Here is a 13,521-nt window from a genome sequence, read left to right as displayed (position 1 = left end):
CGTTGTCAATTTACTTTAAAAGAAAATTGGCTCTATTGCCATCGGTACACACGTTTCTGCAGGGTGTCCTCAGAGTACAGCCTCCATTCATTCCACCTACAGCGCCATGGGACTTGAATCTGGTTTTAGATTTCGTACAGTCCTCATATTTAGAACCCTTACAACAAGTGGATATTAAATTTCTCACTTGGAAAACAATTTTTCTCTTAGCCTTAGCTTTGTCAAGGCGTGTTTCAGATTTGGGTGCCTTGTCATGCAAGCCACCGTATTTGGTGTTTCATGATGACAGAGCGGAACTTCGGACGAATCCCGCTTTCCTACCAAAGGTAGTGTCATATTTTCACATCAATCAACCAATAGTAGTCCCTGTGTTAACAGGAGATTCTGGAACTTTGGATGTGGTACGCGCATTACGCGTTTATGTATCCCGAACGTCGAAAGTTCGTAAGACGGATACGTTGTTTGTTCTCTATGATGCTGCCAAGATGGGTTGGCCAGCTTCTAAGCAAACCTTATCCAGATGGATAAAACTGACCATACGTCAGGCTTACCTTCATGCTAGGTTACAGCCGCCTACATCAGTAACAGCTCATTCCACACGTGCTGTGGGAACGTCGTGGAGCTTCTACGACACAGCTTTGCCGTGCGGCTACATGGTCTTCAGTGCACACGTTTGTGCGCTTTTACAAGTTTGATACGTTTGCGGCATCAGCATCTAGCTTTGGCCGCCTAGTGTTACAGGTGCCAAACAGCTCTCCCGCCCACGGGGGAAACTTTGGTACGTCCCAAGAGTACTCCAGTGACCCCTAGTGGATGAAAAAGAAAATAGGATTTTGGTACTTACCAGGTAAATCCTTTTCTTTGAATACATAGGGGGCACTGGACGCCCACCCAGAGCAGTTTTACCTGGTTTGGGGTAAGTTCAGTAGATCTTATGGTAACACATTCTCACCGACTGGTTCAAATTAACAAGTTCTAATCGGTTATTGTGTCAACTGTTTAGTTGTCAGTAATGTAATGTCAACTTTTTTGTTGTCCGTTATGTTATATGTAATTCTCCATTGTCAACCTCTCTATAGCTCCTGTTCGGCTCAGTAAAAACACTGAGGTACTCTGGGATATGGAGGGGAGGAGTAGTTCCAAAATTAATTTATTCAGTGCCTTCTTCCTGTGGAAGCCGTCCATAACCCAAGAGTACTCCAGTGCCCCCTATGGATTCAAAGAAAAGGATTTACCTGGTAAGTACCAAAATCCTATTTTTTATACTGCAATAAGTTTTGTCATTTAAATACACTGTGAACAGGTTAATATTGGATACACTGTGAATTATTATATATTCCCTATGCAAATGTATATGCTGATGTATACTCCTTACTGTTTCAGATTTATTTAAATCTAAGTACTTGATATCAATGTGCAGTACTTGATAATAGTAACAGTCTGCATCTCTTATAGTACACAGGAGGGCTATAATATCCTGCCTGATGATAACACCTCTGTTCAAGCTGAACATGTTACTTTGCATCAGATTTATCTAAATCAGAAAACTTGATACCTATGTGCAGAACTTGATAATAGGAATATTCTGTATCTCTAGTTATAATATATAGGAGGACTACAATATTCTGCCCAATTATAGCACTTTTGTTCAGGCTGAGCATGTTACTATCAATATTGCATCTGTACTAAATTGCTGATGAAATGCACTTCTTTGTTCATATATCCCTGTATGCTATATAGGATATTTGTATAACCTTACAGACCCGTTTTAAGAGTACAGCTTCTATCATATTCATTTTTGAACATATTACCATCAGTTATGCTTAGTGATCAATCTGTGTTTGCTCACACTTGTATTAGACCCTTTTGAGTATATTACTGTATCAAAACTATAATCGTGCTCTAACTCACTGTTTCATATACAGAGCTCTCATGGCATGATATAGAGGCTATCCGTACAAATTTACAAACCTGCTTTCACAGGTCATTACTTACCCTCACTAATCTCTATTTTTCAGACTCATTTCTAACCCTTCCCTTATCTATCAATGTGCTCTCTCATCCAAAAATAGTCCCCTTGGAACTAGAGACACGAGGGTCATTAGCTCTCGGACAGCAGAAGCACTGTTCTTTTTCATGGTACCAGTACTCTCTCATTCAGCAAATTACTGCCATACTCCATAGGATACGCCCAATCTCATCTGATCTTGGAAGGAAATCAATGGTAAGCCTGGTCAGTAGGTGGTTGGGAGACCACCAATGAATACCAGGTGCAGTAAACATATACGCTGAACAGCAGAAGGAAGATACCCATCTTTATTCTTTAATATACTCATCAATTTATCTCCCTTTTCTACACACACAGCAGCTAATCTCTGTGTTCCCATCATAATTGATCTAACACTCTTGTCTGTTATACTATTGATTGTAAAGGGAATTGTTATACAGAACCTAACCTATGTGAGCAGACCTTCCAGTAACAGGTAATGAAACACATCTGTGATTTCCCTTCTTGCTTCTTGTCCATGGTTGAGCAGATTGAATTTAGCTATAGTACAACCACAGGCTGAGAAAGTTTAGGTCAACATTCTGCTGAATAAAATGCCTTATGGTGACACTACTGCCAAACACTGAAGCAGAGGGTGATCAATAACTTTGGCAACAACATATAATTTTTATGCTCTATCATATATAACTAACTTAATACGCAGTTATAAGGACCTTTGAATAGGATACCCCTATGGGATCAACAAACCCGTCTAAAATGTATCTATGACATACAGGTTTAACCCATTACATTGAATTTTTCTTAATAATTTTCACCAAGGCTTTAAGTCATTCAATTTTCTGCACTATAACGTATAGTTCATGTGTGCAACTTATAACCATCTGTGTTTACTATGTTCAATTGTTCTTTTGTCACATTAATTTAATTCTATATAAAATTAAAAGCTAAGTTTTATTGTCGATTCAATTTTATGATAAGAGTGCCCCAACAGAGAGTCTTTCTTTTTTTCACATTCATATATAGGAAGTACATTTTCGAGTATATAGTATATTGTCCTCAACCAAAATGGTGAAGCGATCTGGTAGTGCCCTTTGACTGGAAGCACTCTATGTAGAATTTTTGCTCTATGGACCTAAATTAAAAGTTTCATATCATATTAAAAGTGCATATCTAGAGACTTAATCTGCTTGAGTATATATATTATGAACAATTTTTAATTAATTTAGAAACAGGAAATGGATGGTGACATCACTTACGGTCACATGCTCACTGGTTTGTAATCAGTCGACCTCATGTGGGTTTTTAGGTAGCTGCAGCACACAGGGTGGGGTTTGCCTGTTCTGCACTGTGGTGGAGGTCCTGTCTCACAGGGGAATCACAGCAAGCCTATACTGACCTGATGGTAGCTGAAGGTAGCTCATACCCTCATTTGAAGGAGGCCGTACTCAGCAGGGTTGGGGTGATGGCCCCAGTAAAGCCCAGGAGTTCCATGATTGGCGGCTGAACCCGTCTGAGCCTCCAACAGTTCAGCTGGCCAGGCTAGCCAGACTGAGTAAAGCGTGGCTACAGTCAGAGAAGCACATGGCTCCATACATGAGTGACGATTCCATGGGTGCTCCCAGGGCCCAGCACCCATGGAACATGTTGAGCACCCACCAGCACAGCACCAATTGAGTGGGTGGCTGGCTGCACAGCCCACCCATTGTCATGCTCAGCTGGCTCGCGATGTGACATGCTGATGTTACACCGCGCACCCTTATGCCCGCCCTGCGCTGTCCTTCCTCCTGCATGTGCTGTCCTTTCTCCCACACACCCTGCGCTGTCCTTCCTCCCTCCCAACCTGTGCTGTCCTCCCACCCTTGAACGTACTGTATAGTGCACCTGCAACGCTGCCTGGAGGAGGAGCAGGAGAGAGGTCTCCGGGCATCGGACACTTAGCCCACAGATGAGGGCCAGGCCCGACCACAAGGAGAGTGCCAGGGAGGAGGAGGTCACTCAGCAGGGGGGAAGGGACCAACCACTAAAGACCGTTATTGTGCAGCCTTTGGTCACTGTATTAGGAGGTAAATGTAGAACATTGGAAATGATTATAGGTTTCATTCCATAAATCATATTGTATTGAAATGTGTTGTGTAGTTCCTCTGTTTGACTGCTGCTCAGTCCTAAGCTTATTATAATTTACACCAAGGGGGAAGGTTTATACTGCACCGGCCTGTTTTTTAGATATATATGAGATAATGATACTTAAACCAAAAATCGGACAATAATATTAAATAAACATTATTCCCATCTGTCCATATGGCGGTGCGCCCCGAGTCAAAGAGAAGGCAAAATGTAACAAAAGGAGAAAAAAGTATGACTCTTGTTTGGGCGCACTCTTGTTGTATCGTGTTGTCTATTGATTAGTGATGTGTATAAAAATATAGTCAAATCTTTATTTCTACTCATAAAATAAATGGGAACTCAGCACAAAAGAAAAAATCAGTGATTAAGTTTAACATAAATGGATAGTAGCATTCCAAATGATGAAACAAAAATTGTATTTTTCTGAAATTAGAAATGTTCAGATCTTATTTTATGCTCAGATAAATGCATATTGGAAGATAGCTACATACCATGCTGCTTCCGTCTGCTAAAGATCTGTACAAACTGTGTTTGTATTGATAAAGCCCTAAGTAGGGATGATTTCAAGTGAGGGACTACACCCTGACTGAGATCTAGCCCTGATAATTCAAGTCCTTATTGGAGATGGAGATGAGATATGAACACAATGAGGTGCTAAGAATAAGTGAAAGTGGTGATCCTGCTGTTAGTGTTATCTCACAGGGAATGCAGCCTTCCTACTGCACTGGGTATTCCCTAGTGGTCGCCCAACTAGGTACTGACCTAGCCCACCTCCGTTTAGCTTCCAAGATCAGACGAGATTGGGCGTGAGCGTAGGGGTATGGTAGTAGGAAGATTTGCCCTGTGCCACTAATGAGAGTGCACCGAAACAGAAGATGGATTGCCCTCTGAGAGGGGAATGGAGGAAAAGAAGAGATGGGGGGGGGGGGGGAAGAAGGAAAGGATAGATATTGGAGCGTGAATCTGCTGTCCTCGTTAGACGGGAGAGACGTGTCCCCAGGGGGACGCGTTCACCAGAATCGTGGATGAGAGTTCACGGAAAAAAGAATTGGATGAAAAAAGAAGAAAAAAAGGAGAAAAAGAGAAAGAGAGGGAATTGCATGGACATGGGAATCACTGTAATAAATAGCAATATCAAGCAAGAACCAATCATGCCGTGTGTGAATTTGAGAATGTTAACACTGAGGATATTTGGGCAGGAGGAAGAGAGATATTGAAAAACCTCCTGCTGAGGGTCAAATTACCGGCAGAGGACTTGGTGCAAAATCACACACCACTGCTAGTCCTAAACGTGTACCTTAAATTGTACAGTAAGACGCCAGTAATGGTGAAGACCCTATTGGTCAGCTTTAAACACACTAGATCATACGCCCAAAGGCATATTGGGTTATACTGAATTCAGTCAAAAGAACCCCATGCAGTTTGTAAATTATCAGATAGTCAACACAATGTATCAAAGACTTATTATGATTGTACTGATTTCAGTCTTCGGACATATATGCAATTTGGTCAGAAAAATATGATATATACAGGACTCAGAATTATAGCACAGTGAAATCATGAAAACACACAGTTTGAGATTTTGGAGCAGATATGGCTGCGTGACCACACAAAATTAAATGTGTGTGTACCTGAGGAAATCTGCATTCATTCAATGAGGGGTTTTACCCGCATCTAACAGAGTAAGGATGAAACATCAAAAATAATATTTGGTGAAACACAACATGGTTACATATCACTAAAAGCTTAATTATAATGCCCCTGGGAAGATCCAGTAGTGTTATGCGATAAAGAGGTCTCACTTAAGCAAATGATAAATAAATTAGAACCAGGAAAATAAATAGTTAAATGCAGGTAAATGCAGTCCTGAAGACTGCATGGGTGATATTCGACATTTACCTGCATTTAACTATTTATTTTCCTGGTTCTAATTTATTTATCATTTGCTTAAGTGAGACCTCTTTATCGCATAACACTACTGGATCTTCCCAGGGGCATTATAATTAAGCTTTTAGTGATATGTAACCATGTTGTGTTTCACCAAATATTATTTTTGATGTTTCATCCTTACTCTGTTAGATGCGGGTAAAACCCCTCATTGAATGAATGCAGATTTCCTCAGGTACACACACATTTAATTTTGTGTGGTCACGCAGCCATATCTGCTCCAAAATCTCAAACTGTGTGTTTTCATGATTTCACTGTGCTATAATTCTGAGTCCTGTATATATCATATTTTTCTGACCAAATTGCATATATGTCCGAAGACTGAAATCAGTACAATCATAATAAGTCTTTGATACATTGTGTTGACTATCTGATAATTTACAAACTGCATGGGGTTCTTTTGACTGAATTCAGTATAACCCAATATGCCTTTGGGCGTATGATCTAGTGTGTTTAAAGCTGACCAATAGGGTCTTCACCATTACTGGCGTCTTACTGTACAATTTAAGGTACACGTTTAGGACTAGCAGTGGTGTGTGATTTTGCACCAAGTCCTCTGCCGGTAATTTGACCCTCAGCAGGAGGTTTTTCAATATCTCTCTTCCTCCTGCCCAAATATCCTCAGTGTTAACATTCTCAAATTCACACACGGCATGATTGGTTCTTGCTTGATATTGCTATTTATTACAGTGATTCCCATGTCCATGCAATTCCCTCTCTTTCTCTTTTTCTCCTTTTTTTCTTCTTTTTTCATCCAATTCTTTTTTCCGTGAACTCTCATCCACGATTCTGGTGAACGCGTCCCCCTGGGGACACGTCTCTCCCGTCTAACGAGGACAGCAGATTCACGCTCCAATATCTATCCTTTCCTTCTTCCCCCCCCCCCCCCCATCTCTTCTTTTCCTCCATTCCCCTCTCAGAGGGCAATCCATCTTCTGTTTCGGTGCACTCTCATTAGTGGCACAGGGCAAATCTTCCTACTACCATACCCCTACGCTCACGCCCAATCTCGTCTGATCTTGGAAGCTAAACGGAGGTGGGCTAGGTCAGTACCTAGTTGGGCGACCACTAGGGAATACCCAGTGCAGTAGGAAGGCTGCATTCCCTGTGAGATAACACTAACAGCAGGATCACCACTTTCACTTATTCTTAGCACCTCATTGTGTTCATATCTCATCTCCATCTCCAATAAGGACTTGAATTATCAGGGCTAGATCTCAGTCAGGGTGTAGTCCCTCACTTGAAATCATCCCTACTTAGGGCTTTATCAATACAAACACAGTTTGTACAGATCTTTAGCAGACGGAAGCAGCATGGTATGTAGCTATCTTCCAATATGCATTTATCTGAGCATAAAATAAGATCTGAACATTTCTAATTTCAGAAAAATACAATTTTTGTTTCATCATTTGGAATGCTACTATCCATTTATGTTAAACTTAATCACTGATTTTTTCTTTTGTGCTGAGTTCCCATTTATTTTATGAGTAGAAATAAAGATTTGACTATATTTTTATACACATCACTAATCAATAGACAACACGATACAACAAGAGTGCGCCCAAACAAGAGTCATACTTTTTTCTCCTTTTGTTATAATTTACACCAGTCAGGTAATGGGGATTAACACATTGGATGGGAGAGGTTTTTAGCCAGTGTCTTTATCATCTGTGTCACATACCACCAGATCTTCCCTGCCCCTGGTCAGTCTCTACCCCACCAACCTCTCCTCCTGCAGGCTTTACCGGATCGATTAACCTTTGCCGGTAAATAATTGCTATTGGAGAGATGTGCGGCAGACACTTTTCGTGATTTGTATTTTGGTTTTGGATCTAGATCCCCGGTCGTGTTTTGGATCTGGATTGGTTTTGCCAAACCACCCATTCGGGTTTTGGTTTTGGATCTGGATGATTTTTTGGGGGGAAAACCAATAGAATTTGGGGGAAATTTTGATCCAACGGTATTATTAAACTCAATAACATTCATTTCCACTCATTTCCAGTCTATTCTGAACACCTCACACCTCTCAATATTGTTTTTCAGCCAAAAGGTTGCACTGAGGTTGCTGGATGACTAAGCTAAGCGACACAAGGGGATGGCACAAACACCTGGCCAATCTAGGAGTGGCACTGCAGTTGCAGACAGGATGGCAGTTTTAAAAACTAGGCCCCAAAGAGCACATAATGCAAGGGAAAAAAAGAGGTGCAATGAGGTTGCTGGATGACTAAACTAAGCAACACAAGTTGGCAGCACAAACACCTGGCCCATCTAGGAGTGGCACTGCAGTGACAGACAGGATAGCAGTTTTAAAAACTAGGCCCCAAATAGCACATAATGCAAAGAAAACAAAGAGATGCAAGATGGAATTGTCCTTGGGCCCTTCCACCCACCCTTATGTTGTTTAAACAGGACATGCACTCTTTAACAAACCAATCATTTCAGCGACAGGGTCTGCCACATGACTGTGGCTGAAATGATTGGTTTGTTTTGGCCCCCCCAAAAAAAGAAGCAATTATTCCCTGCACCAAAAAAGAAGCTATTAATCTCTCTTTGCACAAACTGGCTCTACAGAGGCAAGATGTCGTCATCGTCCTAATCCTCCGACTCCTCACCCCTTTCAGTGTGTACATCCTCCTCCTCACAGAGTATTAATTTGTCCCCAATGGAATCCACCATCACAGGTCCCTGTGTACTTTCTGGGGGCAATTACTGGTAAAGGTTTTCCTGGAGGAATTTGTAATTTATTTTGATGAACATCATCTTCTCTACATTTTGTGGAAGTAACCTCCTATGCCGATCGCTGACAAGGTTACCGGCTGCACTAAACACTCTTTCGGAGTACACACTGGAGGGGAGGCAACTTAGATAAAATAAAGCCAGTTTGTGCAAGGGCCCCCAAATTGCCTTTTTCCTGCCAGTATATATATGGACTATCTGACATGCCTACTTGGATGCTGTCACCCATATAATCCTCCACCATTCTTTCAATGGTGACAGCATCATATGCAGTGACAATAGACATGTCAGTAATTGTTGGCAGCTCCTTCAGTCTGGACCAGATGTCAACACTTGCTCCTGACTGCCCTGCATCACCGCCAGCGGGTGGGCTCGGAAATTTTACCGTTTTCCTCACAGCCCCAGTTCCGGGAGAAAATGATGGAGGTGCTGTTGACGGGTCACATTCTGCTTGAGTTGACAATTTTCTCACCAGCAGGTCTTTGAACCTCTGCAGACTTGTGTCTGCCGGAAAGAGAGATACAACGTAGGCTTTAAACCTAAAATCAAGCACAGTGGCCAAAATGTAGTGCTCTAATTTCAACAGATTGACCAACCTTGAATCCTGGCAAAGCAAATGAAGGGCTCCATCCACAAGTACCACATACTTAGCAGAATCACTCCATCTTAGCTCCTCCTTAAGTTTCTCCAGCTGCTTCTGCAAAAGCCTGATGAGGGGAATGACCTGACTCAAGCTGGCAGTGTCTGAACTGACTTCACGTGTGGCAAGTTTAAAGGGTTAGAGAACCTTGCACTACACGGAAATCATTCTCTACTGCACTTGAGTCAGGTGCATTTCTCCTCCTTTGCCGATATCGTAGGTGGATATATAGGCTTGAATGGCCTTTTGCTGCTCCTCCATTCTCTGAGGCATATAGAGTGTTGAATTCCACCTCATTACCACCTCTTGATTCAGGTTACAGCAGCGCTGGTTCAGGAGTGTTTGCTGACGCTCCAGTCTTTGGCATACAGTGGCTGAATGTCAAAAGTGGCCCGCAATTTTTTGGGCCACCGACAGCATCTCCTGCACACCCTTGTCATTTTTTTTAAAATATTCTGCACCACCAAATTAATTGAATGTGCAAAACATGGGAAGTGCTGGAATTTGCCCAGATATAATGCACGCACAATATTGGTGGCATTGTCTGATACCACAAATCCCCAGGAGAGTCTAAGTGGGGTAAGCCATTGTGCGATGATGTCCCTCAGTATCCGAATGAGGTTGTCAGTGGTGTGCCTCTTACGGTAACCGTTGATACACAGCATAGCCTGCCTAGGAACGAGTTGGCATTTGTGAGATGCTGCTGCTGGTGCCGCTGCTCTTGTTGCTGCGGGAGGAAATACATCTACCCAGTAGGCTGTCAGAGTCATGTAGTCCTTAGTTTGCCCTGCTCCACTTGTCCACATTACAACCGCATTTTTTAGGACACTAAGGACACTTTTCTTAATGTCCCTGTACAGTCCAGGAATCACTTGCCTAATGAAGTGGAATCTAGACGGAATTTGGTACCGGGGAGTGGGAACACAGTACGTCCATCAATCTAAATCCCACTGCACTAATGGCAGGTACTGGACACACTAACACCAGCACAGGTTTTGTTATTGCCTCAGTAATCCGCTTTGCAACAGGGTGACTGCTGTCATATTTCATCTTCCTCGCAAAGGATTATTGGACAGTCAATTGCTTAGTTGAAGTAGTACAAGTGGTCTTCCGACTTCCCCTCTGGGATGATGATTGACTCCCAGCAGCAACAACAGCAGCGGCAGCAGTAGGCATACCACTCAAGGATCCTCTGGAGGAATCCCAGTTAGGAGAGGACTTGTCAGTCATGCCAGTGACATGGCCTGCAGGAGTACTTACGTTTCTGACTTTAGAAATTGACATTGAGGGAGTTGGTGGTGTGGCTTGTAGGAGCTTGGGAACAACAGGAAGAATGGATTTAGGTGTCAGTGGACTTTGCACTGCAGGTGACGTATAAGGGAGGATGTTCCTAGGTGGTTAACATCTTTACCCCTACTTATTACGGATTGACAAAAGCAACACACGGCTTGACACCTGTTGTCCGGATTTGTGGATAAATAACTCCACACCGGTGGCTTTTTTGGTATTTTGCCCAGGCATGACAATGGGCTTTTTCATCCCATGGCCAACAACTGTCTCCACTGGTGCCTTATTAAAACAAGCCACATCACCATCAGAATCCTTATCGTCAACTTCCTCCTCAGCACCAGCTACACCAATATCCTCCTCATCCTGGTGTACGTCTACAATGACATCCTCAATCTCAATATCAGCAACTGGACTGGCGGTGCTCTTCCCAACACTTGCAGGGGTGTGCAAATGGTGGTAGGAGCCTCCTCTTTCCATACAGTCTTGTAAAGGTCAGGCCTAGATATCGCAACTGCGGACACACTTGGATTTTCCTTGGGGATTTTTGATTTCTCTGAACGCAGTTATTTTTTCCTGTGCTTTAACAAGCTTAATTTTTAATTTTTCGAATGGGAGGAGGCTTCCATCTTTATGAGAAGCTGAGCCACCAGTCATGAACACAGGCCAAGGCCTTAGCCTTTCCTTGCCACTTCGTGTCGTGAATGGCATATTGCCAATTTTACGTTTCTCATCAGATAATTTCTTTTTTTTCTGATTATAAATTTTTGCTTCTTGGATTTTACATGCCCTCTATGATGTTGGGCATCGGCCTTAGCAGACAACGTTGATGGAATTGCATTGTCAATGTCATGACTGGTGGCAGAAGCAGCTTTAGCACTAGTACTAGGAACTGGAAGTGGTTCCTGATCTTCCACTATCTTTTTCCTCCAACTTGTTGTTCTCCATTTCACTGGACAGTACCCCTTTAATATTACAGCACACAGAACACTGCCCCTTTATTTTCACAGCACCCGTGCATTCTTACAGCATACAGGACCAGTTTATTTTTATTTTAACAACTGCACCCTTGAATTTTTACAGCATATAGGGCCAGTGTAATGCTATTTTAACAGCAGCACCCCTATATTTTTACAGCACACAGGAGCAATGTGCTTTTAATTTTTAACAACTGCACCCTTGAATTGTTACAGCATACAGGGCAAGTGCAATGTTATTTAAACAGCAGCACCCCTATATTTTTACTGTATACAGGACCAGTGTGCTTTTAATTTTTAACAACAGCACCCCTGAAATTTTACAGCATACAGGGCCAGTGTAAGGTTATTTTAACAGCAGCATCCCTATATTTGTATAGCATACAGTACCAGTGTGCTTTTAATTTTTAACAACTGCACCCCTGAATTTTTACAGCATACAGGGCCAGTGTAATGTTATTTTAACAGCAGCACCCCTATATTTTTACAGCATACAGGAGCAGTGTGCTTTTAATTTTTAACAACTGCACCCCTGAATTTTTACAACATACAGTGCCAGTGTAATGTTATTTTAACAGCAGCGCCCCTATATTTTTAGAGCATACAGGAGACCAGCTACACCCATGTATTGCTGCAGTACCCATAACAGAACATGAAACACCAGTGACAGCCATGACAGCACCCCTAACACAGCACAGGTACACCACAGTGACTGCAGCAGCACCCCTACAGAGCACACACTAACCCCACCTGACACCACCACCCACAGAGACAGAGGTCCGTCTCCCTCACTCTCCAAGTCCAGAGTGAAAATGGCGGCGACGCACAGCTGTTTATATGGAATCCAAAACCCACAAGAATCCGACAGCCGGGTGATGACATTTTGGCTCATTCTTGTTTCCGAGTCTGGTGGGAAGTCCCGAGCTGGACTTGAATCCAGGCTCGGAGTGTGCCATTCGGGGGGTTTGGTTCTCTGGGAGCCAAACCAACTCATCTCTACTATTGAGATGTGTTTCTATGTAGGAGTGTGTGCGCTTTGTTGTGACAGCCTCGGGTTGGGTTTGGTGGGGGGTGAATCTGCCTTCTATGTCACTTCACACTGGGGCACACACATAGGGGGTAGTGTTTATTCCTTGCTCAGTACATCTGACCTGTGGTTTTTCCGGTCACTGGTGATACACTTGTCATTGAGCTCTTACCCAGGGATGACTTACAGATGTGTCCTCATACATTTTTGCTGCTGCTAAACAGCCCTATCTTGGCACACCAGGTTGCGTGAGAAACTTCTAGCATTGGGAGTCATGAAGGCTACTGCAGAAGGCCTATCGTGGGGGTGGGGCATTCAACAGGCTTGAGCACCCACTAGCAAAAACATAAATCGGCACCTCTGGCTCCATGTATAGTAGAAATTATTGCTCTGGAGTCTTGACCATGGTATGCGGGTATTAGACCATGGTGTACAACACTGGGCCATGCAGGCTGACCCCTAGACATTTGGGGAGTTAGCAGTGGTGATTGAGAATTACCTGACCCTCGGAAAGCTGAATACAGCTAAGCAAGGGTGGCAGCCAGTACCGAAGCCCAGAACCCAGGTTCCGTTTGCTAACAAACCCTCCCCCCCTCCCCCGTCTCTTACAGTGTGTTTTGACTACAATGAGCCTGGTGATATGCGCCAGCACTGTCCGAAGCTGGGTGAACCGATATACTGCAGCATGGCGAAAGCAACTAAACCTGTGGTCAGCATGGCATCTGAAACATTTCCCCCCCACAGAATCCATCCTGTTCCATATGATGGTAGAGCT

General features: G+C 43.0%; 1 protein-coding gene and 2 pseudogenes across 6 annotated transcripts in view; 1 reads left to right on the top strand and 2 right to left on the bottom strand.

Moving 5' to 3' along the window:
* CNIH2 (cornichon family AMPA receptor auxiliary protein 2) overlaps positions 1 to 13,521 on the bottom strand; it is a 436,455-nt gene that overhangs the window by 132,367 nt on the left and 290,567 nt on the right. The gene's annotated exons all lie outside the window — the stretch shown is intronic.
* On the bottom strand, positions 4,846 to 4,964 carry LOC134970891 (5S ribosomal RNA; annotated as a pseudogene).
* LOC134970878 (5S ribosomal RNA) lies at positions 7,055 to 7,173 on the top strand (annotated as a pseudogene).

Source organism: Pseudophryne corroboree, chromosome 11 (assembly GCF_028390025.1).
Source record: "Pseudophryne corroboree isolate aPseCor3 chromosome 11, aPseCor3.hap2, whole genome shotgun sequence".
NCBI lineage: Eukaryota > Metazoa > Chordata > Amphibia > Anura > Myobatrachidae > Pseudophryne > Pseudophryne corroboree.
This window is presented reverse-complemented; position numbering and strand designations above follow the sequence as displayed.